This window comes from Rhinolophus ferrumequinum, chromosome 3 (assembly GCF_004115265.2).
Source record: "Rhinolophus ferrumequinum isolate MPI-CBG mRhiFer1 chromosome 3, mRhiFer1_v1.p, whole genome shotgun sequence".
In the NCBI taxonomy this organism is placed as follows: domain Eukaryota; kingdom Metazoa; phylum Chordata; class Mammalia; order Chiroptera; family Rhinolophidae; genus Rhinolophus; species Rhinolophus ferrumequinum.
In genome coordinates, this window is record NC_046286.1 from 97,239,068 (window position 1) to 97,257,266 (window position 18,199).

Consider the following 18,199-nt stretch of genomic DNA (forward strand, 5'->3'; position numbering starts at 1 on the left):
TTTTTTACTTTTCTCTCCCTCCTGCTGGACTGGGCACGCTTCTAGGTCATGGACTTCCTCATGCTTCGTGTAGCCCCGTATAGTCCCGGGGTGAAGGGCACAAACCCTGGATCCTTTCTACCTGAGTCAGATCCCTGTTCTGTCACCCTGGAGCCGATCTCCTCTTCTCTTTCCTCCGCTATAAGATGGAAGTAACAAAAGTACCTACGTGGCCGGGGTTTGGGGGTGTTAAGTGAATTAAAGCGAATGAAGCACTGCCGACAGTGCTAAGCACGTGGCGAGAGCTGTCTAAGTGTCTCTGTTTAATGCTCATCGCACGAAAGAGTCTAAGCTCAAGGAAACTGCACAGTTTCCCCTTGAAGATCAGAGATATGCCAGTTGCAACAATGATTTGTAGGGAATGGATATTTTCTGGCAATTGTAGAGCATTTGCTGAAGAAAGTTGAATGTGAAAATAATATTTCGTGACATCGTGTGGGTTTCTACCATTATTCTTCATTAAATAGAATCCATTGCCCGGCCAGGAAGGCATCACAGGTGCTTCTAAACTCATAGGCCTTTTGGGGGCTTCCAAAGCTCTAGCTACATTCCAGTTTCCTGTAAGGCCTGTCTGAGTCCGTTGGGGCCGCTGTAACAAAAATACTGTCAACCTAGTGGCTTATTAGGTTGGTGCAAAAGTAATTGCGGTTTAAAAGGTTAAAAATAATTGCAAGAACCGCGATGACTTTTGCACCAACCTAATATAAGCAACAAACACTTATTTCTCACGGTTCTAAGAAGTCCAAGATCACGTCACTGGTGGATTCGGTGTCCGGTGCGAGCCAGTTCCTCATAGACGGCACCTTCTCTCTGTGTCTTCACATGTGGAAGGGGAAGGGAGCTCTCTGGGAGGGGTTTCTTATCATGACCCAATCACCCCCCAGGGCGTCACCGCCTCATACCATCGCCTTAGGGGTTAGGCTTCAACATAAGAATTTGGGGGGGGCGAGAACATTCAGGCTCTAGCACCTCCCATCGCTGCAGCTCTACGGAGTCCATGCCAGGTGACCCACGGTGGGGGATGCCCGTGACGTCCTCCCCAGTGTGAAGGATGTGCTGGAGTCCCTGGGCCTCAGTGTCCTCTAACTGGACGCAGTTGTGACAACCCAAAGTTGCTGTCCGCTTGTGGGGCAGAGCGAGGAACTCGCCGCCCATCCCTGTGATGTGGCCCCTCTGTGCACTGCCCTGGGAGCCTACGGGCCGTCTGCTCTCTGTGCATAGCCCCACGGCAGCACGAGTCGCCCAGGCTCAGGGCTTTCTGGAGCTAAGGCCTTGACATCAGCACCAGGGCTCGGAGTTCCTAGAAATGCTTGGTGCCCGGCCTGGCGCCCTGCTGCCTCTCTGCGTGCTCACCAGGCTGCAGGCGCCGTCACGGTCAGCCTCTTTCTCTGGGCTCAGAGGGGCTTTGGACATAGAGGAACCACATACCCAGAAATCTGGGCCATTCAGATGTGTAACATATGCACCTGTGCCCTGGAGAAGAGAGTTGGGGTGCACGGTTCACTTCTGGAGCTTTGCCACACTTGCCCAGGAGTGAGAGTCCTTCTAACCTGCCTTAACCCTGCTCCTTCTGGTAACGCTCCAACGGGCTCCTCAAGTGCAGTGCACAGCCAGGGCTGCCGGCTCTTCACATTTTCTCTTCTTCACCTGTACTCTGCAGCCTGGCCTGTTTCCCACCGCTCTACTGAAGTGTTATGTCACTGGACACGAGTGACGGCCTTTCAGAAAGCTGCCATGTCTTTCCTGAGGCCTCTTTCTTCTTTTCCTTCTTCCCAAATCTGTCCCTGCTTCTGTTCCACTGCCCGATCCCCGCCCCCACCCCTCTGCAGGGAGCTGTCCCTCCTGCTCACCTGGCAGAGCCTGGCCTGCTGCCCTCAGCTCCTGGGCAGACCCTTCCACATGCCCTTGGCTGGGCCCTCTTTCCCCAACCCCAACAAGCAGATTCGGGGATGTGCCCAGGACCTCTCCCCTGTTCTTCCAGTGATACATTTTCTCTTCAGAGAAGTCACTGCGAGGGTGACTTCTAGATTTGAATCTCTAGCCCCGACTCCTTCTGAGTTATAATTGCCATCTGGACATTTCAGCTTGGAGATCTGTCTTCAAATGTAGCGTGACCAGCACTGACTATATTTCCCCACCTCCCCTCCCCAGTGTCTGTTAGGAGGGCATCTCTTTCTCAGTCATCTGATCTCGTAAACTAGAGCCAGCTTGGACACTTGCATGTCCTCCATCTCTTGAAAGTGTCACCTAGTTGTGCTTTTCTTTCAGAACCATTTAGACTTGCCTCTATGTTTGTCGCCGCTGGCAACAGCTTCCGTTCTGGAGGCACACTCTGGGGCCCCCTGCTGGACTGAGGACAATTTTCCTGTCAACCTCCACTCAGAAACCTTAAGTGACTCCTCTGGCCGATAATGGGTCGGTTCTTCTGCCCAGTTTCCAAAGCCCTGTATATCCTGATCCCAAAAGCCACATCTAACCACATTTCCCACACCTGGCCAGACGTTTATGGAATACCTGCTGTCTTCAAGACAGTGGCCTGGCTTCCAGAGGACTCAAACGATGAAGAATGTAGACCCTTTCCTTCAAGACCTTCCCAGGGAAGTGGCAGGTTGGCAGTGAAGTGTAGCCAGGTACAAAAACTCTAATTATGATGTGGGTGTCATTGGCCAAGGCAGAGTAAGTGCATGGGGACCCAGAGAAGAGAGCCATCAGTGCAGACACATCTGATCTGTCGCTTAGTCACTTTCTGTCAACTTGAAGCATAGCACTGTGTTTCTTGAGCCATTTTGTTAGTAACAACTCCAAATGATTCTTCTGAAATCATATGCAATTATTCAAAGTAATCTTTAGAGTAGAAAAAATATAACTACTTCCCCCCAAACAGGTTGATCTTTGAGGTAGGTTGAGAAGGGTGTATATACCTTTTTTCCTACTAATTTGCCTATTGAGCTTCTTGTTATTGGTAAATAATCCATCGAATTTTTATGTGAACATTAAACTTAAATACCTGGTTAATATGAAAATGGTCTTCATGAAGAGTTAGTTCTCTCTGTCAAATTCCTATAAAAGGACTGGTTTCAGGCGAGGTGAGATGCCCAGTTTTTCACTCTTTCTGTGAAATGCTCTCGTTTCAAGAGCTCTCCTCAGCTGCTTCCTAGGTGACCCTCCACAATAAATTTGGGGTGGAAACCTCTGTGAACCGAGGCTCCCACAGGAAGGTCTCACATCAAGAAAATTCCATTTCTGTGGAATTTCACAGCCTGCGCCCATGGTCTGGCATTCACAAGACTGTTGTGTTTGGACAAGAGGAAAAACTCGCTGCGAACTTGAAACTTTCATTTGGATGGTTCCTCCTCTTTTACTTCCTCATTGTATTAATGACTGCCCATGGATCCAAAATAAACCATTTTCCCATGCCTGCTGAGAGAACGTAGCCCGAACATTTGATGTTTTTATTGCCAAGTTATTAGGACCAGCCTCCTAATTTGCACTGGGAAATTCTAGAGGGTAAACATGTGAGCATATATTTCCATGTGCATCAAACTCACCCTGTGGGTACACACACCTTTTGTTACCTCTTTGAACTCTGAATGGGATTTCAGGAGTGTGCACTGGGGTAGACCCTACCTTTGCACGGGGTACATGCCCTACTCCAGTCCCACCTGTACGGTTCCCCTTACCGGAATATCTGAGCCAAGGGAGAATAAGCCAGTAAGTGCCAGCCCCACCCTGCCTGCCAGGCAGCTCCACCTTACACACACACAGACACACACACAGACACACACACACACGCACGCACATGCCTACAGCCCCCCACCCCCAAGCATACGCACACACTTAAGGGTTTGCAAAAGGCTTTCCTCAAACATGCACTGGATGTCCACACGGAGAGTCCCTGTATGGGAAGAGACTGTCCAGCGGCACGCCTTGAGCAATTTCTGAATGTCCTCTCCTTTCTCTTTGCACTTCCCCCGCCCTTCCTCCCTTAGCTGAAATGTATTTCCATGAGGCCCTATTCCTCATGGCTCCTATCTTTCTTCTGTCATTGTCTTTTCTCCCTGGCATTGCTCCAGCCTGAGATGGCTGTCCTTCCTATGGATGCTGCTGTGACCTGTTTTTCTGGCACTCTGTGCCGTGACTCTTCTGAGCCCGCCACCCTCTGCCCCTCCCTTTCTTAATCAATGGCACTGACAAGTCCATAGGACCACCTGGGCAAGAGAGAGCTGAGACCTGGGTCGGGCGCCAGCCCTGAGCCCCTCCATGACTTCATTCTCACCCGTTGTGCTCACTGGTACTAGGAGTTCATTATGAGCCGAGCCAGGGCCTGATTTGTGACATCAGTTTCCATTGGTCTAATGAGGACCTCTTCAGCCTAATACGCAGTGGCCATTGAACTACTCTGAGAATATATACGAACCATGTCGGTTTCGATCTTAAGCAAGTCACTGTGCACAAAAACATTGGGTGACTGTGCACGCATTTGTACAAATGTTTTCAGTCATTATTGCAGAAAATCTGGGGCCTTGCCAGTGGGATCAGATTTTAAAAGGATGAGCAAAAACACAGAAGGAGAGGAGTGAATAACCAAGGATGAACATGAGAGGAGCTGAAGGATTGAAGGATAGCAGAAGCCTAAAATGGGCCTTGGCTTGGAAAGATGCAAAAGATGTTTACAAAAAAAAAAAGAAGAAGAACCTGTAAGGTTATCTTTAGACAGAATAAAGTGAGAATGGGGGTCATGACTGCCCGCTGGAGAAATCAAGCACGGGCGGGGCGGCCATTGGTGTGGACATCACATGGAAGTTAGTGAGCAAAGGACTGGCTGGGCCACGAGACCCTTCCAGCCCTGAGAGTCAGTGATTCTATGTAGCCGATGTTGATATCCTGTCTGAAGTCCACGAATGTCCAAGGATGTGAGCTAGTCAGATAAATCTAGAAAGAGAAAGATCAGCTACTGAAAAATTATCAGTGATGATTGCTTTTCATCTAAAATGTTTCATGCAGCTTCCAAAAGTACTCAACTTAGTTCTAGGACAGGCAGACTTTATTCTCTGGGAGAACCTGATTGGTTTAGTGTGTTTCATCATTAACTGGTAATATTCTGCACTTAAATAGCCCCTTTCCTCTCTGTGACCTCAAAGAATTTTATAAGCCTTATTTTGTTCTCACATGTGACTGTGAATTTATCTGCACACTTGTGAAATGGATAGTAAACAATTTTACACCAGGGAAAAGCCAAAACACTGAGATGGTGTCTCCTGGGTGTCCCAAGATCCATCAGAAGGGTGGAAAGGACCTCATCACCCCTCGCGGTGTCTCGTCTCAGTGATGCCAAGTGTGTGACGGCTAGTGGACGAGACTTGGATGCTGATGCCCAAGTGAGCTCCAGCCCCTTCCTTCTCTTTATTTCTGCTCAGATCTTCTCACACATAAGATGTGAAATTTGGAAGAAACTTCCAGACTTCTAATCAGCACATAGATTTGAGAATTGTGTGTCCCTCTGGCTATACACAATTAGCGCTACCTTCTATTCTGTCACACACACAAACTCACAGAACTGGAGCTGTCTGGAAGGTTCTGGGACAGGACTGAACACCTTGCCGTTGCCTTGCCACCCCCCCTCCCCCGACTCCATGTCTCACATCCTCAGCCCCAGTCACCACTTAACACTGTTTAATCAGTAATAGGGAATTCCTCTGGGGTCTGAGGTGAAGGGAAAAGCCTCCATGTCACACCTTCCCACCCCCTACAGTTCACACTCTGACACTGATGTTTTCATGGTTGAAATCTAAACGTAACCTGCTGCCTTCATTTCCTCTCCCGTCATCCTTTCTTACCCCCATACTGTCCGCATCCAGCTTCTCCCCTCTGCCCTCCACTGAAGTCACTTTTTAAACAGTTCAGTGACCTCCTCCTGGAATTCCAAGAGGCATTTCTCGGGGTCATTCCACTTGACCTCCCTGATACTGCTGTCCACCCTGTCCCCCTCGAAGGTCTCTCCTCCCTTGACCTCTGTGGCCCTGAAATTCCCATTTCCTTTCACCTCTCTGGCAATTTCTCTTTTTCCTTTGCAAGGCATTCCATAAGGACCCTCAGTCCTGTGGTCCTTGAGGTTCTCTGACCCTCCTTGTGGGAACAACTCCTGCCATTCTTATCTCTGAAGGGAACAGAGATCTCTCTCCCCAACTCCCAGACAGAAAGACTGAGAGATCGTCTTCCTCCTTCTTGTTCTTTCATTTCCTATATCAAGGGGCTCGCTGAATTTCTACTTTTCCTTTGGAGTAGCTCTTAATACTCACTACCATCTCAATTTAGGCCCCTAGCACCTAGGGCATTTCCCCCAAAACTCCTTTGATCATGTACATTAACAAAATGTGTTTGCATATACTCCTCAATTTTTAAAGTTTAAAAAAATTGAGATGTAATTTACTTTTCCAATGTTTGATTATTTATGTATTATATACTGTGTTAGTCTGCTAGTGTTGACACAGACGGGGTGGCTTAAAGAACAGAGATTTATTTTCTCGCAATTCTGGAGGCCAGAAGTCCAAGATCAGGGTTGATTCCTGGTGGGAGCTCTCTTCCTGGCTTGTCAACGGCCACCTTCTCATGGTGTCTTCATATGGTGTCTTCTGTGTGCATATGGAGAGAGAGACAGAGAGAGAGAGAGAGAGAGAGAGAGAGAGAGAGAGAGAGGGAGAGAGAGGTGTGTGGAGATAATCTCGTGTCTATTCTTTTTATAAGGACACCAGATCTATTAAAAGAAGGCCCCACACTTGTGGCCCTAATTAACCTTTCTTATCTCCTTAAGGCTTCATCTTCAAATACTGTCTCATTAAGGGTGAGAGCTTCCATATATAAATTGGGGGTGGGGACACAATTGAGTCCCTAACAAATACATTTTCTATTAAACTAGTATGTTCCTTTCAAATACATCAAATATATACTCAGAAAGATGAGAACTTTAAAAGTAAATACACGTAAGAATTCCGGTATTTTCTTCTCACATCCCGGTGGATCGCCGTGAGTATACCTGGGCACATACACCGACATGCCAAATCCCGGACCTAGATGAAGACAACATGTCTTAATGGCATATCTGCGGCCAAGCTCTGTTTCGCTTTCAGCTAGCACAGACTCTGTATTCGTCTTTGTACATATAAACATTGGTTTTTGTCCCTTCTTCAGAAACCTTTGATGTCCTGTGTTGCCTAGGAGGGGACAGGCCAGCTCGCAGCTTGACCTTCCGGGCACTCCATGCCCTAACGTGACCTCTGCGTCAAGGGTCCGTTCCTCCTGACACCTCACTGGGGACTCTGCTCCTCCCCCTGTGCAGGCCCTGGGCCTCTGGCTCACCTCCACACCACCTTCCCTGTGCCCTCCACCATGCTGTCCTCGCCCTGCTAACGGCCCTGTCCCATCTTTGGGGAGATGGTCACCTGCTGCTCAGCACTGTTTTACACTTTCATGGTATCTCTCACCTGAATTAGGATCTCCAAGAGCTCACGGTCCAGGTGTCTTCTCCATTTTACGTCCTTCTCTGAGCATAGAATCTGTCCATTGTCACCACTGCACTTCTCAGTCCTCTTTCCAGGATGGCACAATTGATGGGGCGCCCTGAGCCTGCTCTGTGGTGGTGGTCGGGCAGAGACAGCCGCGGAGGCCTCGGAAGCTCTGACTTCTGACTTGCTGACCACCTGTGGACATGTGGATGGAGTGTGTTTGGGGCAGACAGCTTCCACTGCTAAGTTTCTAAACCTATTCCAGCTCAGCTTCTTGCAAATGGTATTTCCCAGAAGCTGATAATATATTCTCCTAAAGACTTAATAGAAGGGGAGTTGGCTGCTTACTGAAAAGTACGCTTCTGACTGCCAACTCGGATTACCTTAAATTAATGTTGACGAATGCGACATTTATTAGCAAAGCATCCATCTCTTTAATGCTCGATGGGGCTCAGGACATGCACGTGAATCATTCAGATGACAGTTTTCTGGACCGAGCACTTGGCCTTCACATGGGTGGCCTACCACACAGCAGTGCACCTATTCACAGGTGGCAGAGCCGGGATGTGAAGGATGATTCCAGATGATGGACACTCAGCAACAGAATGACTTTGAAACACTGAAATGGAAGTAGCCTGGAGCTGTTTGCAAATCCTGAATTCCTCTTTAAAACTCACCAGCAAATGCTGACCTGGGGATTTGAAAGCAGAGGACTAAAATGAAGCTAGAAGCTCACTTCCTGGACTTCAGGTCTGGGGCCCTGTGGCTGGAATGGAGCCATCGGTTCTCAGGTGCATCCTTGGGGACCAGGCCGTTACCGGGATGAATAGCCTTCGAGACCCCTTGGCTGAAACACTCTCTTCTTTGTTAAAGAAATAGGTGCAGACTGAACATTAATTTCTTGGCCCACTTTAGGAGGGGATTGTCCAAGAAATTGAATTAATATTTAAACTACATATTTTTTTTCTGACTTATATGATAGAGCTGGCAGACTCGGTGAATGCCATAATTGTGTTCAGAGTCCAAAAGTCACTTATGGCATGTACTTCAAGTACATTACGACTCAATGGCCTGAACCAACATTATCTTCCCAGCCTCTTTGGGTGTCACGCAATGGCCAAGGATACTACCTGGTACTGTGGGTGACACGCACGTAATTTGCACAGACGATGCAGGTTCCCATCCTGTGAGCTTTTTCAGTTTAAAGTGTAACGGCAGCTACCCTATGAGGATTAGTTATTGTAGTTTTCTCTTTGTTTCTTTATGTATTTTCATAGCTACCTATGTTTCTTACACTGAAAGCAAGGGGCTGAGTTGGAGAGAGTGCAGACTTGGGAAAAAACTAATGCTGTCCCCAGGATCTCTGTGCGTTGAATGTTTCTTGGAGATTTTCTTATTTTTTAGTTTTACATGAGACCCATGGAGAGAGACAGAGAGAGAGAGAGACAGAGAGAGAAAGAGAGTCTGTCCTGTCCAGTTTCATAAGCCCCTCTCAGAGCAGAGTTTAGCTCAGGACACAGCTTTGCCTTCCAGTCTCCACCTTCCACTGTGGCTGTTGGCAGGGGCCCCCTGGGACCATTACAGACAGCACTGGGGCAGGGATACAAGTGGTAGCTGCCATACTTCTCCTGGACTTCTGCTGCGGCCTGTGTGGGGAATACCCAGGGTGGTTGCTAAGTTAAGCGTTTTCAGAGCCTGAGTCACACAAACAGAACTTTCCTTTGTGGACACAAAACAGACTCCTAAAGAACAAAGTGCCAGTCCTGGAAGGCAAGGAAATGACCATTGTTAAGTGCCATCTAGGCACTGAGGACAATTCTCCACGCCATTATTCTGTGGCTCTGTTTTGTGAGAGGGTAATACAAACTTAGGAGTTGGTGAACATTGCCCCCTCCTCACTGTTTTCTTGAAACCCTGCTTTGCAGCATGACGGTACCAACCAGTAGGAAGTTTGGAAAGTCTGTGTTCATCCCCAGAGTTTAACTAAAATACACCAAGGCTTGCAGAAACCTGTAGTTTGGATAAATGGAAAATTTAAGGAATCAGAAACATAGGCTAATCCTAGGAAGAAAGCTCAAGTTTCCTCCCAAGCATTGGATTTCTTGCCTTCCATTTCCCTCAAGACTCATGCGTACTTGTTAAACATATTAATGATCATTTTCCTAATAAAGGATTCATCACTTTTGTAATTACAAGTATTTGGTGTTGACTCATGTAGCATTATCCGAGTGTTCATACTCTCTGCTATTCCTGAGTGATGGATTCATTTATAAACACATATTGTCGTGCACCTACTATGTGCAAAGCGTGGGGCGCTTGCTAGAGATGCAACTGTGAGCAAAAGCAGACCACTCTGGATCCTTTCCTCATGGAGCATCTCACATCTTTGTTGTGCCCCTTGGTCCTTCCATTATGTGAGGAACATGGCGTTTATCTTGGTCTTGAGGAAAGAACTTGACTTTCACAAAGTGTCAAATAGTTAAGTAAAACAAGTGATTTTGAATACAGCACTTGCCACCAGCGTACAACTATATGTAATTGAAGACATAGTTCAAGTAGTGATGAGATAGCAGATTTCTCCAAAGTACGATACACACATTACTGCTCCACGTCCAAGTTCATTTCAAAAACTCGGTAAGTCAATCAGCGGAGCTTCCCACCCGTGTTGCCAGGAGGTGGGCGTTGGGCTAAGCTAAGGCACTTCAGGACAGTGTATGTTTCTGGGCAGACAGTTTCTGCCTCCAAATCTCCTGTTCTTGTTTATAAAAGTTCAGATTCTTTAGCCTCATTCCAGGTGGGTCAGGGGTTGAGGTCAAAAATGTGCATTTCTAATGGACACGCCCCAGTCACTTTTATGTGAAATAAATTTAAGAACGTTATTTTAGGGTTGTTCTTGTCAAAACCCGTGCAAACACAATCAATCAATTGGTCAAACCAAAACAAACCCCAATCCAGTGTTTGGGGGTGGGGAGCTGATAACAGGCAGGTCTATGATAAGTTTTATTTGGCATCACCTATTCTCTCCCCCAAAATCAATAAATAATGATATGACATTGCTTCTATTCAACTGCCAAGGACCTTAATCTAGTCATTTGAGTTCTCACTTTCCTTATCTGCAAAGTGAGGGGTTGGACTTAATGATCTTTAAATCCCCTTTCATGTGACATAGACACACTATGCCGATACCTGCAATGGGTTGCCAGTCATTTTATCTTTTCCTGTCCACGTCACCCTCCACATGCTACACAAACATTGGCCATGAGGAGATTAATGGAAGAGAGAAAGAACAAACAGAATTTGGACAACAGAAACATGTCCTGAGTAAATTATGCCTAAATAATTAGACTAATTCTAATTATTTTCTCTTATGTTCCTCCTTCTATTGAAGCATGTCCTTCTTTCTTCTGATAAACAGTGATTGAGTTCACCGTCTTTAAGTCATTCATTCATTTATAAAGTCATTGATGGAACATTATGTCCCCCAGAGAGGACATCAACAGAGTCTGCTCTTGTTTTGCACGAAGAGGCCATGGGAGTGTTGGAAGGCTCCTTCCCCGGTCCTCAGATGTGAGAGGGGCAGGCATTTGATTCCATCCCTCATCCTTACGTGTTTAAAAAGACCTTCCACCGCATTCCCCCATCACGGAGAATCTCATCTGTGTTAGAACAACTTGAAACATTGTTTCCACTTCACTGTGTACAGTAACACCCAAAGAATTTGCAGGGAAAGTTTAATGGTGAGCTAAGTAAGCCACCTGTGACCACGAGAGGAGGGAAAGTGTCCTGTCCAGCGGGGACAGCTAGAAGCATTTTTCCCAGAAGGTCGGCAGAAATGTGAACTAATAATTACTTCATAAAACCAACTGTTGTGTCTGTGAGGAAGAAACACCACTGCTGGAATACAGTGTGGCTTTCAGCCTCCCTGGGTGTGGAAACACCGTGCCGGCCACACAAGAGCCTACTCACGGCACTCCTTGCCGCTCATTATTACTCACATTTCCTGGTTCTGATTTCAGACCTTTAAGTAAATTTCCTGTGAAATGGAAATCCTGACTGCTCCTTTCTGATGCATTCTTATACCTGGTAAATGGCTAATTTCTTAGAATCGAGGAAACGTCCCAAAGAAAGTAAAATTAGACTTCAGGAGAAAGCACGAAAACGTGTGTGTAGGGGGGAGATACCTTGGTATTCAAGGCAGAGTTGCATTCAATTCTTACGAATGCCTTGCACTTCCATAGAGAAATTCAGGAACTCAACACGCAGACCCGGGCAGGGCAATTTTTAACAGCTGGTCCAGGCCAGTTTATTTTCACATTGAAAAATCACCTCCTTCAAAACCCTTGAGGAGTCTCAAAATTCCACATATATCATATGTTACGTAGAACACTGTCATGCAGAGACTCAGCTCCTGCTCCTGGTAGGTGAACGCAGGAGAAGTGGAGGCTGAAAAGGAGCAACCACCATACGCTGCTCGTTGCGCCATGTGTCATGCGGGGTCTCAGCTCCTGCTCCCCATATAAGAACGCAGGACATGGTGAGGCCAAAAAGGAAAACCCACGGAGTCACAGGTAGGGGAGTCGTACCACTATATTCTCGATGGCAGCTAGTCGAGACACAAAAGCAGACATCCACCAGTACTCCAACGAGGGGTCTCTCTGCACCCCAGTCTCTCTGGCGGCGGGCGAGACACAGGAAGTAGGATCAACACGATCCACAATCCACAATCCGCGCTCGCTAACCGCTGTCTGCCGTCTGCTTCTCTCCCAACCCACCAACCCCCTAGCGTAGCCACAGCGGCTATATTAGTGGCCAGTGGCTAACTGGTTACAGTTGATGGCCACCCAGCCACCATGGATGGCCATCTGATTACAGCTGATGGCCATCTAATAACCGAGCCAGCCCCTTTCCATGTGAGGCCGAGAGCCTGGGAACTGCTCTCTGGGACTCTGTCCCCACAAACACCAAGTATAATTTTGGAAGATTTGATATTTAAACTGTAACGGTGTGAACATAGAATAAATGTGTACCTGTCACAGGCAGGGCAATGCGCTAAACACCACACTCTTCACCACAACCCAGGTGTGGGGGTGGACTGTCCTCACTGGACTCACGAGGAACTGAGGCCGGAGGAAGATGAAGTAATTTGCCCAAAGTCAACGGCTAGAAAGTAATGGAAGCAAGACTCCCATCAGCCCCATTTGACTCCAAAGCTCCTGATCTTTAATGAGCTTATGCTGTAAGTAATACACCAACATTCCCCTCAGTTGATGATTGACTGTGCAAGTGAGGACAGCTGTCACATAACAGAGCCCGTGTATTTATTTTGACTGGCACTTCATGGTACCCTATCCAAACGTATCTCTTTAGCAAGGCCGTGAGCGGAGAAGCTAAATGCAGGCTGTTTGCTTGTCCCCTGATTATCTGGAATATTCTCTACTAATGTCACTGTCTTTCCACAACCACTGTATTCAACAGCCATATGTGTTCCTTTCCCTTAAGTAATGTCTGTATATTTTTTGGAGTAATCAGGAAACAAAGCTGTGTGAAGTAAGAAAACCCAAAGAATGTGTGGTGATGGAGATTGTATGGCAGGACTAAGCTTTGAAATGCAACATAATTTCCGTTTTCCCTTTGATTGAGGTTCTGATGTAAGGTGATATTTTACCAAGTATCCCCATGTCCTTTCTCATGGTGACTCAAACCCACTTTCAGATAGAGACGTGCTACTTGGACAACAAGCCAGGGCTGTCTCCGTCCAAAAACCACCAGGCTGGTGGAGAAGGGATGACTCTGAACCCCCAGGCTGAGCTTGTTTGCTTTCTTCTTGGATGATAGGATGCAAAGTATTAGGTTTAGCTGCCCGCCTCCCCCAGCTCCCCCAGGGGTCTGGAGTGCGATTAGCCTCATACTCATCGTAGTCCAGGCTGGAACGTTCTCTAAGGCAGGAGCCACGTCCTTCATATTTCCAGGGACTGTGCTGTGCCTGGCACAGTCTTTACTTGATGAATGAAGGAATAAATGCATATGTGACGTTTGAGCAAATGGAAGATGCAGTGCCTTCTAGCTTTCAATATCACACTATGTTGTGAAAATGTTGTAGTAGAAGGATGTTGTGGCTCTCAGGCTGGGAACCCGCAGGCCAGGCTTTCAAGCAAAGCTTCAGTGAAAGAACTGGAAACTTAGAAGCTTTCCAAGAAAGATTTGAATTGTGTCTCCTCAAAATATATGTTGAATCCTAACCCCCGTACCAGTGAACGTAAGCTTATTTGGAAATAGGGTAGGGTCTTTTCAGACGCAACGGAGTTCAGATGGGGTCATTAGGGAGGGCTCTAATCCAACAGGACTGGTGTCCTTCTAAGAAGAGAAGACACACAGAGACAGAGACCTCCGGAGAGAAGGCCATGTCACGACAGGCAGAGGTTGGAGTGGTGTAGATACAGGCTAAGGAATGCCAGGATTGCAGGCAACCACTGGAAGTTCAGAGAAAGTCCTGGAACAGATTCTCCTCTAGATTCTTAACAGAGAGCATGACCCTGCCGACCTTTGATTTCAGACTTCTAGCCTCCAGAGCTATCAGACAGTAAATTTCTGTAAAGCCACCTACTTTCCAGCCCTAGAAAATAAGTACAGCTCCTAACTGGAAATGGGGGCTGCCAAACTAAGCTGAATTCAGTCATGGAAAAGGAAAGACAGATTTCTGTACCTGTCCCCACCTTTTATATTAGACTCAGGTTGTGAGCCCATCTTTTCCTTCATGGACGGCCTCTCATGTCACGTTTGGGTCCTGGCGATGCTCTGCCCTCCGTGTGCAGATCTGCCTCTCTCCACGTAGAAGTCCCCACGCTTATACCCTCAGCAGGGTCAACGGTCTTACACACATCAATGTAGCAAGTGTCGGGGTTTTTGCTGATTCTGCTGCTTTCGTGAAGCAGGCCTGAGTCAGACTTTACACAGACCAAGGAAATAGATACAGTTTACAACCATGTGTACTTTGCAGTAAAAGAATCACTCAGGCCAAGGTCTCCTCAAGGAGAGAATTACAGAAATTACTCAGTGCAATTACAATATTTTCTCATATAACCGTGTGCTATCAGGGTTGATCTGTTGGGGTGATTGAGGAGCGCCTGGGGAAGCCTCCTCCATTAAATTGCCCTCAGTGCTTAAAAGAGTGCCTGGGATTGCATCACGTACCATCGTTCCTTTGGTTCTCGAAGGTGTCGTCAGGTTTTCAATTAAAGCACACACATCCCCGGAGAAAGTTCGTAGCTTAAGCTCTTAGCAACAGCCAACAGTTGTTTACTGTGTGATTTCTCTCCTGGGACCTGGAGGAGATAACTGAGGATGTAAGGAGGGAGGCCAGAGCCAGCTCCCCACTGTGGCCGAGAGCTGGGTCGTCATCAACAGCCAGTACTTTATGAGCATCCATGTCTGGACAACGACAATTAACTTGGATGTCTTGAATGATATTTTCAAAGGAGGAAGGAGTTCATTAATAAAACAAAGAGTCCAGCCTTCGCATCCACTCTGGGCTGGCTGGTCACCCGCTCTTGACCCCAGTCAGGTTGCTCCTCACCTGTGAAATGGGATAATAATGTTACAAGATAAATTGTCTAAAGCACTGAGCCCAGCGCTTGGTACAGAGTAAATTCTCAATAAATAGTAGTGTATCATCAATCTGTGAATTTTCTTTCCCTAGGCTAGTATATAGCCGAGTTTCTCTTCATGGAGTGCTGGTTCTGTGCAAAAATCATGTGTTTTTCCAGAGTGATCCAGGCCTGTGTTGTTCATGTGAATTCAGATATGAGTCCATCACAGAGCAGTGAAGACCCCCTACGTTGGGCGAACCTGCACTGCCACCTGTTATGTGTTCTACGCATTTGAAAATGTGCAAAGTAAAATAAAGCATCAGGATAAAAGAAACCCTGCTATTTTTTTAATGCTTATATAACACTTAGATCATACTTCCTGCGTACTTTACAAATATTATCTAATTTGATTCCCATGTGATTCCATCAAATACATTGTATTATCCTCATTTTACATGTGAGGAAACTGAGGCACTGGGGGTTAGTCACTTCCTCACAAAGCTAGTGTAAGCATTGGAGCCAGGATGTAAGCAGACATTCTGACTCCAGAGTAGGGACTGTTAAACTCTTATGCAATGTAGTGAGTGCTCACGGGAAACACACACGCGCACACACACAGAGGCTTCTCCTTCCTTTATGTTTACATTCATTTCCCTGGAAAATGTATGATGGTCAGAGTTTATAGACATTTTGGGATGATGGAGAGTGATGATATGGCCAGGACAGGAAGGGGATTGGATTTTTTAATACAAAGGAGCCTCTGCTAACAGTGACACGTTTTCTGGGAGGCAGAGACGGTGGGTGAGGCAAGAGTTGCCATCTGTAAAGAGTTCTGACAACGTTCCTTATCTCCACCCTCAGAGGCAGAAGCCCACCGACATGAGACAGCGAGGAAGAGTTATCAATGGCCAGCTCCCAGATGAAAGAGGAAAACAGGAAAAAGCGGATTTTCAGAACCCAGCTATGTTAACCATGGCAACAGAGGAACCTAAAGTGACAGTAGGGGGGACGCGGGGAATGCTAAGAAGTTCTTGCCCCTGGGGGCCAAGCACTGAGTTGCCACATCACCGGTGGGGCTTTGCAAAAGCTGTGTGCCAGTGAGATGGAGGCAGTTGGACAGCAGAAACAGAGACGCCGAGTGGCATTGAAACGTCTGTGGCGTTCCACGTGCTGGGCCAGTTACAGGGACACCTCCCCTCCCTCCCTCCCTCCCCCCCGCCGTGCCCTATGGCCCACTGTCTATTGGGGAGGGGACGAGCCTGATAGAACAAACAGTCACCATTCTACAGAAGCTGAGAGCTGGCTCCACCCAGACGGACCCGGACGACCTTCACCAGCCACAGAGAGATGCCCTTTTCAGCAGGTCCTGAAGCGTGAGTGGGTGCCCAGGAGTTTGCTGCAATTCTTTGGGCAGAACCCGTGGGAATGGTGGTGGAGAGGAAGAGAGGTTTAGATACTCTTTAGGAGGTAACGAGGAGAAGGCTGGAGCTGGCGACCAAATGGCTGTGGGAGTGAAGGTGAGAAGAGGTCAAAGGTGGCTCCCAGCAGCTTGGGAATCAGGACGCTACTGACAGAGGTAGGGCACAGGATGGAGGAGGAGAGAGTCTGGGGAGGCATCAGAATGGCAAGGTGGATGTGGTAAAGGCCTCCCCTCCGGGGCGGGGGAGTCTGCAGAGGCGGGCAATCGGGTGAAACTGTGTGGGGTTGGAAATAAAATAGGAGCAACTGTAACTTGCCATGGTGGTAGCAGGTGGTGAAGAGACTGGGGTTGGGGGCCAGGAGGCTGTGGACCACGTGGGTCGCTCTCAGACGTACTGCCTGTTCATTTACTTATTTTTAGCAGGAGCCGGTAGGCTTTCGGGCCCCCAGCAAGTCTCTGCCACCACCCGTCACTCACCCCTCTGCTCACCTAACCGTGGAGGTGATGCAGCGTTGACACAAAAATACCTTGAGTACTTTCCCAGGACGGCTTGAGTCTCATTACCTCACCTCAGCCAGAAGAAGATGGATTTCTCAACCCCCGACTTGCTTCTCCAGCAGGTAAACTTGGAATGCCCTCAGGCTCCTGTGTGAGCAGGTAGTGACAGGAGCATTGCCAGTCCATTATAATCATCAGGGGTAGGTGTGTTTCTGAGTTCAAGTTCGGGTCCGGGTAGGACTCCATGCAAATTAATAATGTCCTCTCGTAGAACATGGTACTCCAACAAAGACAGTTTTCTAAAACATATGATAAATTGGGTTAACCTTTTATAACGTAGAAGGATCCTAAACTGCTTTATAAAATCTTTGACAGCATGGCAGGCTCTGAGAAGGTCTGTGCAGATGACAGACGGAGACAGTCTGTGAGGTGAGAGGAAAGAAGGGCCGCCGTTCCCTGCCCTGAGCTGCTGTTTAGTCTCCTGTTCTCAGGGCTGCTGGTGTAAAACAAGCGGTCCGTTTTTATTAGGGAATTCCACAAGGGAAAGTGTGTTCATGGAGACTCTCATTCCAATGACATGGAATAATAAAATACGCAAACATGGTTCCCCAGCCCCTTCCTGGGGGAGGGAATGGGAGTGCGGGGAGGAAGGAAGCAGGTTATTCCAGAGGCTTAAAGAGTGAGTAGCTAGCAACTATGTTTGCTTTCTTTCTTTCCCTTTAAAAAAAATGGTAAAAGGTACATCTTTTTAAAACTCTTGACCCAATAGCCAGGGAAAATTGTGGAGCAGAAAGATTTCATTAATCCTGGACTTCAGGGAACCACTGCAGACTTTGACAGTAGTGTTACAAGAATCTAGAAGATACAATTTTAATGTCAAAATGATTAAATTTTTTTAATGGAAACCTAATCTTTACAGTGTAATGATACAAAGCTAACTTTTTATAGAAAGGCTATATGTAGTCCTAGAGGAGGCTTATCTAATTTAAAAGCCTAAAGTTTGGATTTTAAAGCATGTGGCTTATTTAAAGGTTTATAATTAGAAAATTTGTGTAAAAACCAAGCAATGACCACAAGTTCAAGGTATTATGGCTATAACTTGAAACAATAAAGATTCATTAATTTATGTGTCTGTTCTTTCAGGTAAGTATATT

At 47.0% G+C, this 18,199-nt stretch overlaps 2 protein-coding genes across 2 annotated transcripts in view; both read left to right on the plus strand.

Annotated features, from left to right (window-relative positions):
• SCAF8 (SR-related CTD associated factor 8) overlaps positions 1-16,006 on the plus strand; it is a 193,540-nt gene extending 177,534 nt beyond the window's left edge. The window contains exon 23 of the transcript XR_004421939.1: positions 15,989-16,006. The gene's annotated coding sequence lies outside the window, so the exon portion shown is untranslated. The remainder of the gene's footprint in view (positions 1-15,988) is intronic.
• TIAM2 (TIAM Rac1 associated GEF 2) overlaps positions 1-18,199 on the plus strand; it is a 250,965-nt gene that overhangs the window by 985 nt on the left and 231,781 nt on the right. The gene's annotated exons all lie outside the window — the stretch shown is intronic.